This window comes from Natator depressus, chromosome 1 (assembly GCF_965152275.1).
Source record: "Natator depressus isolate rNatDep1 chromosome 1, rNatDep2.hap1, whole genome shotgun sequence".
Taxonomy (NCBI): Eukaryota; Metazoa; Chordata; order Testudines; family Cheloniidae; genus Natator; species Natator depressus.
In genome coordinates this window covers 174,958,159-174,975,837 of record NC_134234.1, presented here as the reverse complement: position 1 = coordinate 174,975,837, position 17,679 = coordinate 174,958,159, and the positions used below count along the sequence as shown (strand labels likewise).

At 41.3% G+C, this 17,679-nt stretch overlaps 1 protein-coding gene across 10 annotated transcripts in view; it reads right to left on the bottom strand.

Moving 5' to 3' along the window:
* ROBO2 (roundabout guidance receptor 2) overlaps positions 1-17,679 on the bottom strand; it is a 1,509,143-nt gene that overhangs the window by 1,082,087 nt on the left and 409,377 nt on the right. The gene's annotated exons all lie outside the window — the stretch shown is intronic.

Genomic DNA, 17,679 nt, shown 5'->3' with positions numbered 1-17,679 from the left:
GGTTAGACAAAACCTTTTGCTTTTAAATTCAGTTAGCTTGTTAACTGACTCCTCATTGTTTTTGTGGATACAGACTAACACGGCTACCCCTCTGATAACTGGTACCATGCAAGACACTGAATGTAGCCGTATGAAGTGGAAATCCATCAACTTCATGACGAAAACTTGCACAGATACAGACAGATGTCATCTACCTATCCATGTGCAAACAGATGGACATCAAATCAAATGGACTAAAGGTAAAAAATCCATTGCAATCAACATTCTACACCGACTATGGAGATTGTGCCACACACTCTCAAAGAAACTGAGGAACCACCTGATCAGCATCCTGTACAGCAAACAGGAGAAGATCAAGGATAAGCTCTCAAAACTGGAGATTCTCATACAAAACCAACATTCCACACAAACGTCCACATGGTGGGACTTTACAAAAACAAGACAAGCCATTTACAACACACAATTTATTTCTCTACAGAGGAAAAAGGATAGCAAACTCTCTAAACATCTACATGCCACAGGGGGCTACAACAGTGGTACCCTTAACTTACCCAACAATATTGCCAATATATCCAACCACACACTTAGCCCGGCAGAAGAGTCTGTCCTATCTCGGGGACTCTCTTTCTGCCCCCGCACCTCCATGCACATGATACAGTTCTGCAGTGATCTGGAAGCCTACTTGCTCCGTCTCCGACTCAAGGAATATTTTCAAGACACCACTGAGTAGCACACTGACCTACAGGAACCCTCCTACCAACACTACAAGAAGAAGAATTCTGTGTGGACTCCTCCTGACAGTCGAAATGACAGACTGGACTTCTACATAAAGTGCTTCCACAGACATGCACAGGCTGAAATTGTGAACAAACAGCATCACTTGCCTCATCACTTGCCTACACCTCAGCTGTACAGAACGCAACACCATCCACAGCCTCAGAAACAACTCTGACATTATAATCAAAAGGGCTGACAAAGAAGGTGCTGTAGTCATCATGAACAGGTTGGATTATGAACAGGAGGCTGCCAGACAACTCTCCAACACCACATTCTACAGGCCACTATCCTCTGATCCCACTAAGGAGTACCAAAAGAAATGACACTATCTGCTCAAGAAACTCCCTGCTATAGCACGGGAACAAATCTACAAAGACACACCCCTAGAGCCCTGACCAGGGGTATTTTATCTGCTACCCAAGATCCATAAACCTGGAAATCCTGGACACCCCATCTTCTCAGGCATCGAAACTCTTACAGCAGGATTATCTGGCTATTTGGACTCTCTCCTTAGACCCTTTGCTACCACCACTCCTACCTATCTTCAAGACACCACTGACTTCCTGAGGAAACTACAATGCATCGGTGATCTTCCTGAAAACACCATCCTGGCCACCATGGATGTAGAAGCTCTTTACACCAATATTCCACGTGAGGATGGACTACAAGCTGTCAGGAACAGTATCCCTGATGAGGCCACAGCACACCTGGTGGCTGAGCTTTGTGACTTTGTCCTCACACACAACCATTTCAGATTTGGGGACAATGTATACCTTCAAGTCAGCGGCACTGCTATGGGTACCTGCATGGCCCCATAGTATGGCAACATTTTTATGACTGACTTAGAACAACGCTTCCTCAGCTCTCGTCCCCTTATGCCCCTCTGCTACTTATGCTACATTGATGCCATTTTCATCATATGGACCCACGGGAAGGAGTCCCTTGAAGAATTCCACCTGGATTTCAAATTTCCACCCCACCATCAACCTCAGCCTGGACCAGTCCACACAAGTGGTCCATTTCCTGGACATTACAGTGCAAATAAGTGATGGTGATATAATCACCACCCTATACTGGAAACCTACTGACTGCTATACTTACCTACATGCCTCCAGCTTCCATCCAGGACACACCACATGATCCACTGTCTATAGCCAAGCCCTAAGATAAAATTACATTTGCTCCAATCCCTCAGACAGAAACAAACACCTACGAGATCTCTATCAAGCATTCTTACAACTACAATACCCACCTGGGGAAGTGAGGAAACAGATTGACAGAGCAAGACAGGTACCCAAAAATCACCTACTACAGGATAGGCCCAGCAAGGAAAATAACAGAACACCACTGGCCATCACGTACAGCCCCCAGCTAAAACCTCTCCAGTGCATCATCAGTGTTCTACAACCTATCCTGGAAAATGATCCCCCACTCTTGCAGGCCTTGGGAGGCAGTCCAATCCTCACTTACAGACAGCCCCCAACCTGACGCAAATACCCACCAGCAACTACACACCACAGCACAGAAACACAAACCCAGGAACCAATCCCTGTAACAAACAAAGCCTTCTCTGTCCCCATATCTATTCTAGCAACACCATCACAGGACCGAATCACACCAGGCACACCATCAGAGGCTCATTCACCCGCACATCTACTAATGTGATATATGACATCATGTGCCAGAATGCCCCTCTGACATGTACATTGGCCAAACCAGACAGTCTCTGCGTAAAGGGATAAATAGACACAAATCAGACATCAGGAATGGTAACATTCAAAAACCAGTAGGAGAACACTTCAATCTCCCTCGACACTCAATAACAGATTTAAAAGTAGCCATCCTTCAACAAAAAAAAAAAAAATTCAAAAACAGACTTCAAAGAGAAACTGCTGAATTACAATTCATTTGCAAACTTAACACCATCAATTTGGGTTTGAATAGGGACTGGGAGTGGCTGGCTGACTACAAAAGCAATTTTTCCTCTCTTGGTATTGACACCTCCTCATCAATTATTGGGAGTGGACCGCATCCACCCTGACTGAATTGGCCTTCAACATTGGTTCTCCACTTACAAGATAACTCCCTTCTCTTCATGTACCAATATATATTTATGCCTGTTTCTGTAATTTTCACTCCATGCATCTGAAGAAGTGGTTTTTTACCCACGAAAGCTTATGTCCTAATAAATCTGTTAGTCTTTAAGGTGTCACCAGACTCCTTGTTGTTTTTGTGGATATAGACTAACTTGGCTACCCCTCTGATACTTGTTAAGTTATATAGAAGCTTGTTTTATCTTTTATTTCTTTCATAATCAATCCTGACTTTAATGCACCATTACTTGTAATCATTTACAATCTGTGTCTGTAGTTAATAAACTTATCCTATTGTTTTACTTTAACCAGTGTGTTTGTGTTAAAATGTGTGGGGAAACTCCATTTGGGATAACAAGGCTGGTGTATATCATTTTCCTTTGATGAAATGACAGTATTTCTATGAACTTGTATTGTTCAGGAGGGTACTGAGTAGCACAGGGTGCATATTCTGAGGGACAAGGCTGGGACTAGGAATTTGTGGCTTTTGCCCTGTATATAATTCATGAATGACTGGTCAGCGCATTCATGTGACAGAGCTGGGATTGATTTTGCTTGCTGAAGGCTGTGTGAACAGGCCAGGAGTAGATGTTCTGACAGCAAAGCACTGTAAAAGCCACCCCAGGCTACAGAATTAAGGGATGACAGCTGTTCAACTGTCCAGATTGCACCCTCGGTAACTTGTCCTGCACTGCAACACAAATAAGTAATACAGCATGCACTGACATTTCTTCTCAGGCTTTTGCGCCTAAATGTCTCAGAGAGGGGTCATAAAAGGCAGTTGTGCTGTCTGAGAAGTCCCAATGACCACTTCTAATCTCACAGGGTTCGGCTCAGCTAATGACAGAACTAGATCCAATGCAATATGATCAATCATAAATAATCCACCCCATCAAAACTGTCACGTGAAAATTTTCAGTGATACCAATATAAAACAAACCCTATTATTCAAAATTCTTAAACATCAATCTGATTCTGTGGACATTTTACAAACCTGAAATCTAGCAAATTTCAAAAAAGAAAAGCATTGCTATGAACATTTCACCAGCAACGGCTTAGTGCAGAGTATCTACATCAGCAACCCTTCCTTGTCAGCACCCGGAACGCTGCGTATTACACATGCATCAGACAGAGCAGGGCTCTTTAGTGGCAAGGCATAGAGCAGACTGAGCACTGTGAAAGAACAAACATGCCAGACTGGTGCTGCTGGAGCTTGCTCCAAAGCCCACGGAAGTCAGTGAAGCCCACGGAAGCCCATGGAAGTCAGCCCACGGAAGTCAGCTTTCCATTGAGTACAGTGAGTTAGTGAACAGGCACATGGCCACACAGGCACCATTACACTTGTAAATTATACAACAATACACAGTGATACTTTATGAAAAAAAATTATGTATGTTTATAGTAGGCCTGTCGATTAATCGCAGTTAACTCAGGTGATTAACGAAAAAAATTTAATTGTGATTAATCACACTGTTAAACAATAGAATACCAATTGAAATTTATGAAATATTTGTGGATGTTTTTCTACAATTTGAAATATATTGATTTCCGCATGTCCTCCGCAATGGTGGTTGAACTATGAAGGGACACATGAATCTTTAGTGCATCTGGCACGTAAATATCTTGCAACCACAGCTACAACAGGAAAGGAGTACTTGTGGCACCCTAGAGACTAACAAATTTATTTGAGCATGAGCTTTCATGAGCTACAGCTCACTTCATCGGATGCATCAAATAAATTTGTTAGTCTCTAAGGTGCCACAAGTATTCCTTTCCTTTTTGCGAATACAGACTAACATGGCTGCTACTCTGAAGCTATGACAGTGCCATGCAAATGTCTGTTCTTACTTTCATGTGACATTGTAAACAAGAAGTGGGCAGCGTTATCTCCTGCAAATGTAAACAAACTTGTTTGTCTGAGTGATTGGCTGAAGTAGGAGTGAGTGGACATGTAGGCTCTAAAGTTTTACTTTGTTTTATTTTTGAATGCAGTTATTTTTTATACATAATTCTACATTAGTAAGTTCAACTTTAAGGATAAAGAGATTGCACTACAGTACTTGTATTAGGTGAATTGAAAAATACTAGTCTGTTTTTTATAGTGCAAATATTTGCAATCAATAATAAATATAAAGTGAGCACTGTACACTTTGTATTCTGTGTTGTAATTGAAATCAATATTTGAAAATGTAGAAAACATCCAAAATATTTAAATAAATGATATTCTATTATTGTTTAACATGATTAATCATGATTAATTGTTTTTAATTGTATGATTAATTGTGATTAATTATTTTAATCGCTTGACAGCCCTAGTTTATAGAAAATATTTTCAAAATAATAGGAAATTTTACAAAGCCTATAGCAGTCTATCCCACGACATGCAGATCCCATCTTGTAATGAAGTCTTAGGAGTGTTTTGAAGCCTTATTCTTGCTTTACCCACAGCCATTTCTTCCTAAGTGATAGTAGGAAACCTGATATCAAAATAGACTGACATATTAAATACCTTATTTCTGGATACATACATTGAAGCTTTATGCACTAATAACCTTAATGTGGTGAAACGCTGGCTGGCCAGATGTATTCAGGTCAATTCATTTGTGTGTTCGTACAGATCAAAGTGTTTAATGTATAAGTGTGTATTCAGATGTTTAAACTTCATGAAAACTAGAGGAAAGCTATTTGTATTGTTTTCACTTATCCGTTCCTGTTATCATGTAATAGCAAACATGTGCATTGTGTATACCCCTATAACTAAATAACCCATCAAAGAAATCTTGTGAAATGCTAATGAAGAACTTAAGGACTTTAACAAAAAATGCTAATTTCAAAGCAAGTGGCCATTATGCAGGATGACTGGAGGTCAGAAGGCTAAGTGCATTCCTCACTCATAGTCATCAAAGGAAGAGTCCAAGGGGGTAGAGAGACTGTCTTCTGTGAGAATATATAAATATGTATTCAAAGAAAGAACCTTTTTCTCTGGACTGTTTGGATTCTAACAGGGCAGAATAACTGAATGAGAAGTTGGAGATCTCCTGAGTTATTCTGGGTAGCCCCGAGAGACTCTTGGGAAACTGGCAAATTACTACATCTCTGCTACCTTTTGGAATTATAGACTGACTCACCTGTACATATATTTTACCTGCTTTAACCTTTCAATAACTCTTTTTCTTCGCCAATAAACCTGTAGTTAGTTTACTATAGAATTGGCTGCCAGCATTGTCTTTGGTGTCAGATCTGGAGTACCAATTGATCTGGGGTAAGTGACCGGTCTCTTGGGTCTGAGAGAAAGCTGATGTAGTGTGATTTTAGCTTTAAGTAACCTTTTATCACAAAGTCCAGTTTGTCTGGGTGGCAAGATAGACTCGAGAGTCCAAGGGGACTGTCTCTGACTCCATGGTAAGAGTGGTATAGTGATCCAGGAGTTCACAGTTGTTACTGACTTGGTGAAATCTAATTATAGAACATACCACCAATTTGGGATGACTGCCCTGTTTTTTGATAGTCTGCCCTGAGGTAGCCACTCACAGTTGTGAGGTATTCTAGACAGCATGACACCTGGCTAAGGGAAATAGTACATAATGTGCAACATTAACCCCTTAATAAAAACTTTATTGCATGCATGCACTCAATAATCATTAATAGATACATTATACTACCATTAGTTTACAACCCAGCTTGAACACTTCACCTTATACATATTGCAATTCTTTGCTCCAAATGGGCCACACATTCTATTAAAGCAAAATGATTAAATGTTTGGAAAAGATAAGAAGAGATACATTGGAATATCAACTATTCTTTCCATGAAGCTTCTCAAAGTTATACAAGTTCATGAAAAATGCATAAATAATGATACGAAGAGGGGCCAATATTTTCAAACTTTGTTGCATATATTGGACACCAGGCCCTAGATTTCTAAAAACATGAATCCAAACATAAGCTCCATAATATATATAGCCACCTTAAAATAGTGTCATGATTTTCAAAAATTCTAGGCACTAAATGGCTTCTACTGATTTCAGATCAAATTGACTTTTTAAATTGTGGGCACTTTTTAAAGTGTTTCCATATGATTTTAGGATCCTAACGCCATACTCCTGTTTTTGAAAATCAGTGGATTAAATTCATATTTGGGTACTTCAAACTAAGTGGCCTGATTTTCAGAGATTCAGAACACTGACTTACGACCCTTGAAGTCAGCAAAAGCTGTGGGTACTTAGCATTTAGAAAGATTAGGTCACTTATTTAGATGTTTAGCTATAGATGGCAGTACCTGAATTTAGGAACCCACATCTGGAAATGCTGGCCTTGGATCACAAAAATGAAAATGGATGCTATTAACTGGACTAATCTCTTGCATGCATAATGGGTATTAAGGCCAAAAATACACATGAATGTATCTTTGTAATTTTAATTTATGAAGGACTGTATATGGTACTTTTATGAGTCCCTGATCATTAGAAAGCCCTGATTGCAAGGCCTGTTTCCTTAGAAACAAATCAAAAGGTGAGATATTCTGTTGACTTTCCATTATACATTCATAACACTGTCTTTCAATTCTATGTCATAAAGAATTTATGTATGACATTAATCATGCAAGACCATTAAATTGTTATCTCATTTCAGTGATAATTGTTTACTGCTATAACTGGTTCATGTTTTGTTCCAACAGTTGGACTATGACTAAAATGTATCCCTGACCTTAGGTTGGCAAGAAACCTATGTTTCTTATGTAGGGAAGGAGCAATGAAAGTGAGGGAGCTGCACATTATTGCAAATTCAAAAATGTGACGGATGAAGTCTCTGTATAATACAATCACTGAGAGGGAGAAAAAGAAGCCGTGGCCATGAGAAAAGACACTTCACAAGAGTGGAAGCAAAATCATTTTGTGATATCAGTGTATTAATAACACATCTGGACTCTTTCCCAAAGTATAATGAAGAAGAGGTTATAAAATGATTTTCATTTTATAATGGCCTAAAAACAACATAGCAAGTAAGATGAAATATAATAAAACTAAACTATGAAATACTCAGCAATTAAACCAAAATACACGACAACAGGATATAGTGTAGAGCATCTACAGAAACAACTAGTGGTTTAAAAAAAAACGTAACTCAGCTAATCAGAATTACGCTGTGCAATGCAAGTGATTTCTCACCTGCTTTTAGACTGCCCGATTGACTTCTGAATGGAATAAAAATGGGACCAACTTAAAGCAATCCTTTAATCCCAAGGGTGCCATAACTAATGCTGCTGTCTTTACTGCTTTCTAAACGGAACCCAACTATATATTTTTCTGTAGCAAAGTATCTACTTTATGAGCATAATAAATATCCATGGCCCTTTAATGACAACTTTAGCTATGGCCATTATGGTATATTTTAAGAGCTTAAAAACACTAATGGGAGCTATCCAGTGTTAATTATATTTAAGATATGAGTGCTGTACACAAGAACTACTGTAAAATTAAGTAAAATACTTCAGCTAATCCTAATCATAGTCTGTGTAGAAGAGATAACATAGCCAAGTGCCCCTTCTAGAGAATGGTATTAAAATAGCAGAGAAAGGATGGGCAAGGTGGTTGAAAAACCACTGGAAGCATCTTTTAACACAGGATTTGACCCCATAAATCCTTACTCCCATGAGTAATCCCATTTGCTACAATGGGACTACTTGCACATATAAGTGTATGCAGAATTTGGTACTTAGGTCCTGATCCTGCAATGAGCTCTGTGCAGTTGGGCCCTTGTGATGCCCCACTGAAAACAATGGGGTTCTGTATGGATAACAGATTTTGGCTCACTTGAAGGATTAGGCCTTAGTAGGGTTGTGAGATTAATGTATTGCTCTGCATTTTGGGGTGTAGGAGAGGGCAGGCCGGAGTTGTCAATAATAAGCACTGTTCAACCCTTTTCTACTATAAAGTAATGTTAGAGTCATCTTTCTGGGGTGGTGTGTGTGCACTGGGAGGAGTGCGAGAGCCAGCTGGGCATGGCAGAACTGGTCACAGATGTTATGAAGGTGAAAGATTTCCAATGATTTTCAGAAGAATTTAGAGAAGATACAAGAAGCAAAATGTTGATTCCTTCAGATCTTGAGGCTTGGAAAAAATATGTAAAAATAATTAGCACCCCTTTACCTGAATGTCTCTAACTGGTGCTCCCAGCTTAAATGTTACTCAAGCTAAAATCCTGGGTGGTGCTGCTTGCCCTTGGTTCTCTCTCTCTTCTGCTTTTCAGGCATCAGTAAAGGAAACCTTCTCTGCTTCAAGGCATATCACCATGCTCATTTCCTTGCTCACTCTTTCTCCCTCACCTCTGTCTCTGCCTCTGTTTCTTTTGCATACCCTCACAGAACTGCTAACCTTTCCCTTTCCCCACCCCCCAGTGGTCTGCACAATGTCCTCTGACTGGTCTCCTAATGTTATTGTTTCTCTCTCTTTGCTCCAGATGCCAGCTTCTAACCCTTTCCCTCCATCTCTCTTTCTCCCACTCAGTCCCAGACTCTCACCTATAGTGATGAAAACATAATGGTTCCATCCGTCTGCAGTCTAGAGGCTTATGTCATATTGCAGCCATCAACTTTGTTACATATCAATATAAGGGGCCTAAACATCTGTATCCAAATGGAATGATAAAGTAACCCCTAGCTAAACTGGAGTAGATAACAAGAAGGAGGATTCTCAAATGCATAGTCTTTATTACTGAAATTATAAAGAAACAGGAGTGTAACAGTATGAAGGCAGTTTGGTAGCATCACACTTAGATACTTGAAACATTTAGGTGTTGATATTTTTTAAAGTGTGCCATATCACCTAGTTTGTATAAGGGGTTGGGCCCTGGCCCAGGACTTATTTCAACAGATCACAAACTAGCTAATCTCACATGATAAGTAATGACAGCAAATATAAAGCAATAAATAAAGCCAACCCAGTTATGATTAAATCCTGAGCTAACAATTCTAGACAGATATAAAGCAATTTAAATCCATGGCAAAAAAAAGTATATGCCATTGTTGGCAGAAATATATAAAAAGCATTTCCAACAAGGGATGGCTGAGTCTGTAATAACCTATACAGAGATTTAAGAACAAATGATTTCGCCTTCATGCATAAATTACAAAGTGACCCTTTTTAGAAAACCTTGAATATATGAAACAACTATTGAAACACACAATGAAATAAAGGTGTCTGGTAAAATCACCATTTAAAAACACACTTTCCTTCATTATTTATTTTTCCCTAAGTCCAAAGTTTCAAGATGTCAGTCTATCTGGGATGCAAAAACTTAAATAATTACCATTTAAGTGGCAAGAATACAAAGCTTCTATGAAAACATGCCAGTCTCCTTTGGGAAAAGCACTCTGAACAACACCTCAAGCTCTTTCGCTAGTCCCATCAGTTAGCAAATGAACTAATTGTCCAACTCAATTGCATATTGCTTAATTACTATGACTGGCACATTAACAGGAAGCAACCAGTTCTGTCCATTATCATTCAAAAATCTTTTTTATAAGATCTCTTTCTGCATCAGATCCTTGCTTGGCCTGTCTCGTTTGCTATTTCCATAACCAGGTCTTAAATTCTACCTTTGCGAACAGCCATTTAATCTCATTACTTTTGCAACAGGCTCTCCATGGCGAGCAACAGCTTAGTCTACAAGATGAACTAGGACTATGGGTGGGAAATGACAAACAAAATCCCTCCAGTGTGAAAGTAACTCAATTTTGTTTGTTTGGTACAAGTTGTTGATGAGATGAGAATGTCACAATCTGAGTACAGTGCTTTATCCAGGACTTTACCAATTTTAGCTTTTTTCTAAAAATTTCCAACATTTGCTAGCACTGGTGGAAGGAACCGCGGGAGTGCCAGTGTAAAAACGTGCCAGCAGCTGCTGGCATTTACACACCACCTAAATGCATCAGGAAGTCACTAGCTACAGCACTTGTTTACATCAATGCAATGCTCCTCCCATTCCTACAACAGGTGGAGCTACACTAGTAATTGGAACAGTGGGAAATTTTAAGGGAAAAGTCTAGTACAGACAAAGTGATGCCGAGTAGGCAGGGCATAAGTGAATTAGCATCATATACTGTGGTAGCACTTGGAGGCCCCAGTTAGGAATCAGGGCTCCTGTTTGTGCAGGTACAAAACCCAAAGACAGTCCCTCCCAAGAATGCTCACAGTTTAGGTACAACAGATGGATAAACAGGCTAGTGGCTTGAGGGGAAAAGAAACAGTAAAGATAGGAGTGTTTGCATAAATTAATAGTCTTGATAGTCATGATACTGACTTACTTGTAAGGACTTTGAGAGCTATAGATGAAAAGAGCTAGGTATTCTACTTATTATTATTACTATTAATTGCAGGTGGCCATCAGCCTAGTTTATGTTGTTTTAAGGAAGAATTCAAAAGAGGATGAAGTGATGGCCTTACAAATTTGGATGGGAATTTTCTTCATGTGTGTTGGCAGAAATAAGGGCGAATGTGTGAAAGTACTTGTGGGAAAAACAGACTACCTGCTCTGATTTCATTCCCTCCCAACTCCATCCCATATTCCCTCTACTTGGCCAAGTCACTTCACTTCCGTATTTCAATATAGTGAAGGCAGAAATTCAGGTACCCTCAGTATTAATTAGTTAAGGCTTGTAAAGCATTTTGAAGATAAAAGTGCTACAAAATGTTATTATTTTAAATAAAAGGGAAAACATTTGAATACCCTGCATAGGCTGTATTGCATTAACCTTGATGTAAGCCTGAAAAACAATACATCTGTTTTAGAGCTTGCAACTTTTGAAATTCACATTGAGAATTGATGGGGGGAAAAAGTTCTTTGGAGCATCCTTAGAGTCAAAAATGTCTTTTATAAACTGCAGAATTGTAACAGCTTTTCTCCCTTTACAGAACTATTTTTACATCTTTACAGAACTTTTGCATCTTTTGCATCTTTACAGAACTATTTTTCAATAGCATTTTTTTCATTTAGACATTACTGTAAAACTAGTTATTTTCCCCATAAATGTTTTTTTTTATTTGCTTGGATTATACTAGAGGAAAAGGAAATGGTGCAGATGCTTTGACCATAAAAGTTTTTGATTCAACAATATTTTGAAAGGATATCAAAAGCATCCATGTATTTTGTATGGCATGTAGAACTACTTCTGCAAATTTTTCTTGGCATGGAATTTATCAATGGTTTAGCATGTTCTTATTTACCATTTCAAAGTTTTATTATATAACCAGGGTTTAGATAGTGATCTGCCAAGGGCTATCTGACTGTATTCTTACAAACATATAGGACATAGGTCCCCTCCCTGAAATGTGTATTTACACACTTCCCTATTTAAATGGAATTAATATCAATCAGGCTTCAATAAAAAGTAAACTCTGTAGTCCCATCACAGAATGCTCAATATAGAGAATAATTAGCACATAAAGCTATTCCTGCCACCTTGCTCTTTTGTGTATATTAAAAATCATTCAACAATTACACAACCATCACATTTTGCAAGCAGTAATACAGAATCTGGATTTGACAAAGATTCAGAAATGAGACAGCCGGCAAATTACCTGCAGGGAGCCACAGAGCCTCCTATAATATCTGCCTACCTGGGAAACACTCCAGATATCAGCACGTTCATGTCACTCATGAGTGCTGTATAAAAATCACAGTGCCAGCTGATCTGTATTTTAAATGTTGCACATCATTTCATTCAAAAGAGACAGCATCCTTCCTGGCAACATAAAAGATAGTGGAAACCACAAGTGGCATAGGAAACAAAAGCCTTCCAGCCTGTGGCTCAATGACCACTTTTTATACATTATTCAGTGTAAAGCCCCCAATATTTAAATATTAAAAATACCAAGGGAATTCCTGCTCCCTCCCTATTTCCATCACTGGAGCACATTAAGTATAAAAACTACATAATGCTATTGAAGAAGAGAAAGTGGGTGAGAAACTAATGGAAAGGAAGTATACAATGAAGAGGAAAATGAGAGAGAGAGAGAGAGAGAGAGAGAGAGAGAGAGAGATGGTGGTGAAAACACTGGTGAGCTATTTAAATATAAGGAGAAAAAAAAAAGTTTGCCAAGTCCTTCAGTTTCCTCTGTAAGACCCCAATTCAGTAAAACATTTAAAACCCATACTTAGGTCCATCCCTTTTCAGCAAAGCACTTAAGCACATGTTTAAATTTAAGCATGATATCAATAGGGCATAAACACTTGTCTGAAGTTAAACAGGTGCTGAATTATTTCAAATACAGGCCTAAAAGAGAACATGGCAAACACAGCTATTGAATCTGCTCTCATTTCTTAACTGTACTCATCTGAGCCATGACAAAGTCATCACTCTCTTGTGTTACATGAATCAACAGCAACCACTACATTAAGGCCTTGTCTACGCTACAGATTTGTTGACACTCAAAAATTGCTATAATAAAAATCAGTATTGCATGTTTATACTCACTCCCTCTATCAACAGAGGCACTAGCATTGACAATGTGAGTAGTGCACTGTGGGTACCTATCCCACAGACCAGCTCGACACCTTCTGATGCTAGGTCTTGTGGGAAGGCAGAGTGGATCGCGGCACATCTTGGGACCGGGCACAAAATCCCGTGATGCATTGCTTTCTGTCCCAGCATTCCATCGGCTTCCGGCTTTCTTTCACTGCATTTTGCTGTGCACCCCGACATCTTTGTGAGAAGGGATGGATCCCTTACTGCTCTCATATACTCTGATAACTGTCATGAAGACATCGCAGATGGCAGTGAAGTTAATCGCGAAGTTGCTAACTGAAGAAGACTCCCAGTTGCCTAATATGTTGTGTGATATGGATTGGAGCAACTTTAGATTGCTTTTGGCACTGGAGGGCAACCTGTGGCCCATCAGGGTAATCCGCTGGTGGGCCACGACACAGTGTTTACATTGACTGTCCACAGGCACGGCCTCCTGCAGCTCCCAGTAGCCACGGTTCACCATTCTCGGCCAATGAGATGCTGCGGGAAGCGGCTGCCAGCACGTCCCTGTGGCCTGCCCCACTTCCCACAGCTTCCATTGGCTGAGAATGGTGAACCCTGGCCACTGGGAGCTGCGGACAGCCATGGCTGCGGATGGTCAATTTAAACATTTTCTTGCAGCCACTGGCTTTTGGCTTTCACAGAACAGCTGCAGAAGGTGGACCACTGCTTTTGGGCTCCGGAAACAAGCACTGAATGGTGGGATCATATTGTCATGCAGGTGTGGGATGATCAGCAGTGGCAGATGCAGAAAGCCACCTTCCTGGAACTGTGTGCAGAGCTTGCCCCAGCACTGCGGTACAAGGACACCAGAATGAGAGCTGCCCTCTCGGTAGAGAAGAGTGTGGCAATCGCTGTGTGGAAGCTGGCAACTCCAGACTGCTACCGGTTGGTCGCAAATAAATTTGGAGTCGGGAAGACGACCGTTCGGGCTGTGTTAATGCATGTGTGCAGGGCAGTTAATCACATCTTTCTACGAAGGACCATGATACTGGGAAATGTACGTGAAATAGTGGACTGCTTTGCAGAAATGGGTTTCCCTAACTGTGGGGGGCGATAGATGACACACATATTCCAGTTTTGGCAGCAGACCACTGTGCGACAGAGGACATCAGTAGGAAGGGGTACTTCTCCACGGTGTCACAGGTGCTTGTGGATCACTGTGGATATTTCACTGACATCAACACGGGGGTGGTCCGGGAAGGTGCCTGATGCATGCACCTTCAGGAACACCAGCCTGTACAGAAAGCTACAAGCGGGGACTCTCTTTCCAGTCCAGACGATTACAGTGGGGGATGTTGAAATGCACACAGTGATCCTGGGAGACCCGGCGTACCCCTTACAGCCTTGGCTCATGAAACCTTGCCCAGGAAATCTGGACAACAGTAAGGAACAGTTCAACAACAAACTGCGTAGGTGCCGGATGACAGTGGAATGTGTCTTTGGCCATTCATTATCCTGAATCAAGATAATATTCCCATGGCCACAGTCACGTGTTGTACGTTGCATCATCTTTTTGAAGCTAAGGGAAAGGTTTGCTCATGGGTGAAGTGTTGAGGCAGACAACTTGGCTGCTGATTTTGAGCAGCTAGATACTAGGGCTATCAGAGGGCCCCAAAGGGGGGACAATTCAAATCAGGGAGGCTTTGAGGCAACATTTTGAAAGTGACAACCAGTAATGTCTCTCTGTGACTGGTGCTGCAATGCTACAGTGCATGTAGGTTTCCTAGGAAGCAAGGGTGACATTTTGGGATTTACATTCCAGTGAGCAGATGATTAAACTGCCTGCGTATGTATTGGTAGTGCCGGCTCTCTCAGTCTGTAGGAAACACACAAAGATGAGTTCAAAAACTTTGCTTTTATTGCACAATAAAAACAAAAACAAGAAACAAGAAACACACACAAAGATGCTTGGTAGGAAAGGAGGTACCAGGGAAGGGAAGACTTTCAGAGCTGTGTGTAGGTCCAGCTATCATTGTGGAAGTTGTCTGAGGAGGTGGAGAGAAACCGAGAAGTCCCAGAAGGTGGAAAGGACTGTGCGGGTGGAGTTTGGGGGGCACGGAAAAGAGCTCTGAATGTACTGCAGGGGAAGGCGGGCACATATCTGCTCAGTCTTAAGGACTGCAACATTATTAAGGACTTCAGCATCTGCATTTGCTCCTCCATTACTTTAATCATCCACTCAGTAGCATCCTTAAACTCCTGGTTCTCTTTTCTGTCCTGACATTCGGCTTCCCTCCATCCTTGTGTTCCCTTTTCTCTGCATTGGATAAGTGCAGTATCTCCCAGAACATGTCTTCTTTGCTCCATCTTGGACGCTTTCTTATCTGGTGGAGATGCTCGGCCAGTGTGCGTGTGGTGTTTCTGAACGCCACATCTGGCAAAGCAGACGAAACAGTGCACAGAATCATGATTGTTAAATTCACGCACCACATTGAAACATTTCAGTAAAATACACCTTTTGTAACATAATAATCACTTTCTCACTGACCCTTGGGCAAGCACACATCTCTGCAAACACCCAAAGAATGGTGAGTGTTGGCTTTGGGAGGGGGCACTCTACATGGGGAAAAGAGCATTCTGCAAGGGTTGCGGTGCAGCCGACCAGGGAAAAAATTCTAAAATTCTCCCACACTTTTCCGCAGGCAGGGGACATTGTAGCAGATATCTCACTGCTGAGGGTAAGCAGGGAAATGAGGGTACATCTACTACACACTTGTGGCTTCTGCCCTGGAACCTATGCTGCTCGCCTGTGTGCCACTTTTGTTCCTGCACAAGTGATTGGTGAATGGCAAGAGAAAATTTCCTACAATGGGGCAAGGAACAAAGCAGCTCTGCCAAGGAACCTTTGGCAGAGGATTACTGAGTACTTGCTGGAAACTTTCCTAGAGATATCTCTGGAGGATTCCTGTGAGATCTCGGTGTGCATCAACACCCTGTTCCACCATACTGATTAGCTAAACAGAGAAATGTCCAGCTCACAGAAACACAGCCAGCCTTACATTTCTATACCCTGAACCCCCCTCCACACTACACAGACCACAGCCACTTACCAGGCTTCTTCTCTCCTGCTTCTTGCTCGCTGGAGAGCAACTGCTGAGACTGGCTAGACACCTCCAGAGTGATGAACAGTTCCTCGCTGCCCGCCCCACCGAGAGCTCCACGTTGTCATCTGACTCCACCTCTTCCTCAATGACTTTGTCTTTCTGCCACCTCTAGGCCTGCTGAAGTATCCATGGGGCTCTTGGTGGTGGAGGTGGGGTTGCCACTGAGAATAGAATCCAGTTCCTTATAGAACCAGCAGGTCTTAGGTGCAGCACTGGAGTGACAGTTTGCTTCCCTCACCTTATGGTATGCATGCCTCTGCTCCTTTATCTTCACTCTGCACTACAGTGTGTCCCCATCATAGCCCTTTTTGCACAAGCCTCAAGAAATGTGCCCATAGGTATCAAAATTCCTATGGCTCAAGCGCAACTGGGACTGCACGGCCTCCTCTCCCCATATACTGAGCAGATCCAGCAGCTCCACAATGGTCCAAGCAGGAGAGCATTTGCTGTGATAAGCTGCCATGGTCACCTGGAAAGATGCGATGAAACCTCTCCTCACCGAGCAAACAGGAAATGGAATTTCAAAAATTCCCAGGCCTTCTAGAGGGGAGGGGCAGATGGTTGTTTACCTGTCTGCAGGGCAGTGGAGTTCAAACTGCTGACCAGAGTGGTCATGATGGGCTTTGTGGAACACCACCTGGAGGCCAATTAAAGTGATAAAATCAGGCATAGTGTCCACACTGGCACTTTGTCAACAAAAATTTTGCACAAAAAGCTTTATGTCTCTTGTTGAGGTGGTTTTATTTTGTCACCAAAACAAGGCATTTTTGCTGCCAAAAGTCACATCACAGTGTGTACGCATCCAGTGGTTTGTCGACAAAGGCTGCCTTTTATAGTCAAAACTTTGTAGTGTAGAAAGGCAGAAAGATATTTTAAAACTATGCTGTAAAAACAAAGATGTTGTGGCAGTGACTAAGAAATGGAAATAAGTTGTATGGACCACAGGAATGTCCAGGAGAGCTCATGCAAATGCTTAATGCACTCTGGATATAATAATTTTGTATCAGCCTCTGGAATTTGAAAAAGTCATTAAGATTGTAAGGGCTTGTCTACACTTGTAGCTGCACCACTGTAGGGCTCAGTAAAGGTGCTACCTAGGTTGACAGAAGAGCTTCTCTCCTCGGCGTAGGTATTCTACCTTCCCAAGAGGCAGTAGCTATGTTGACAGGATAAGCCC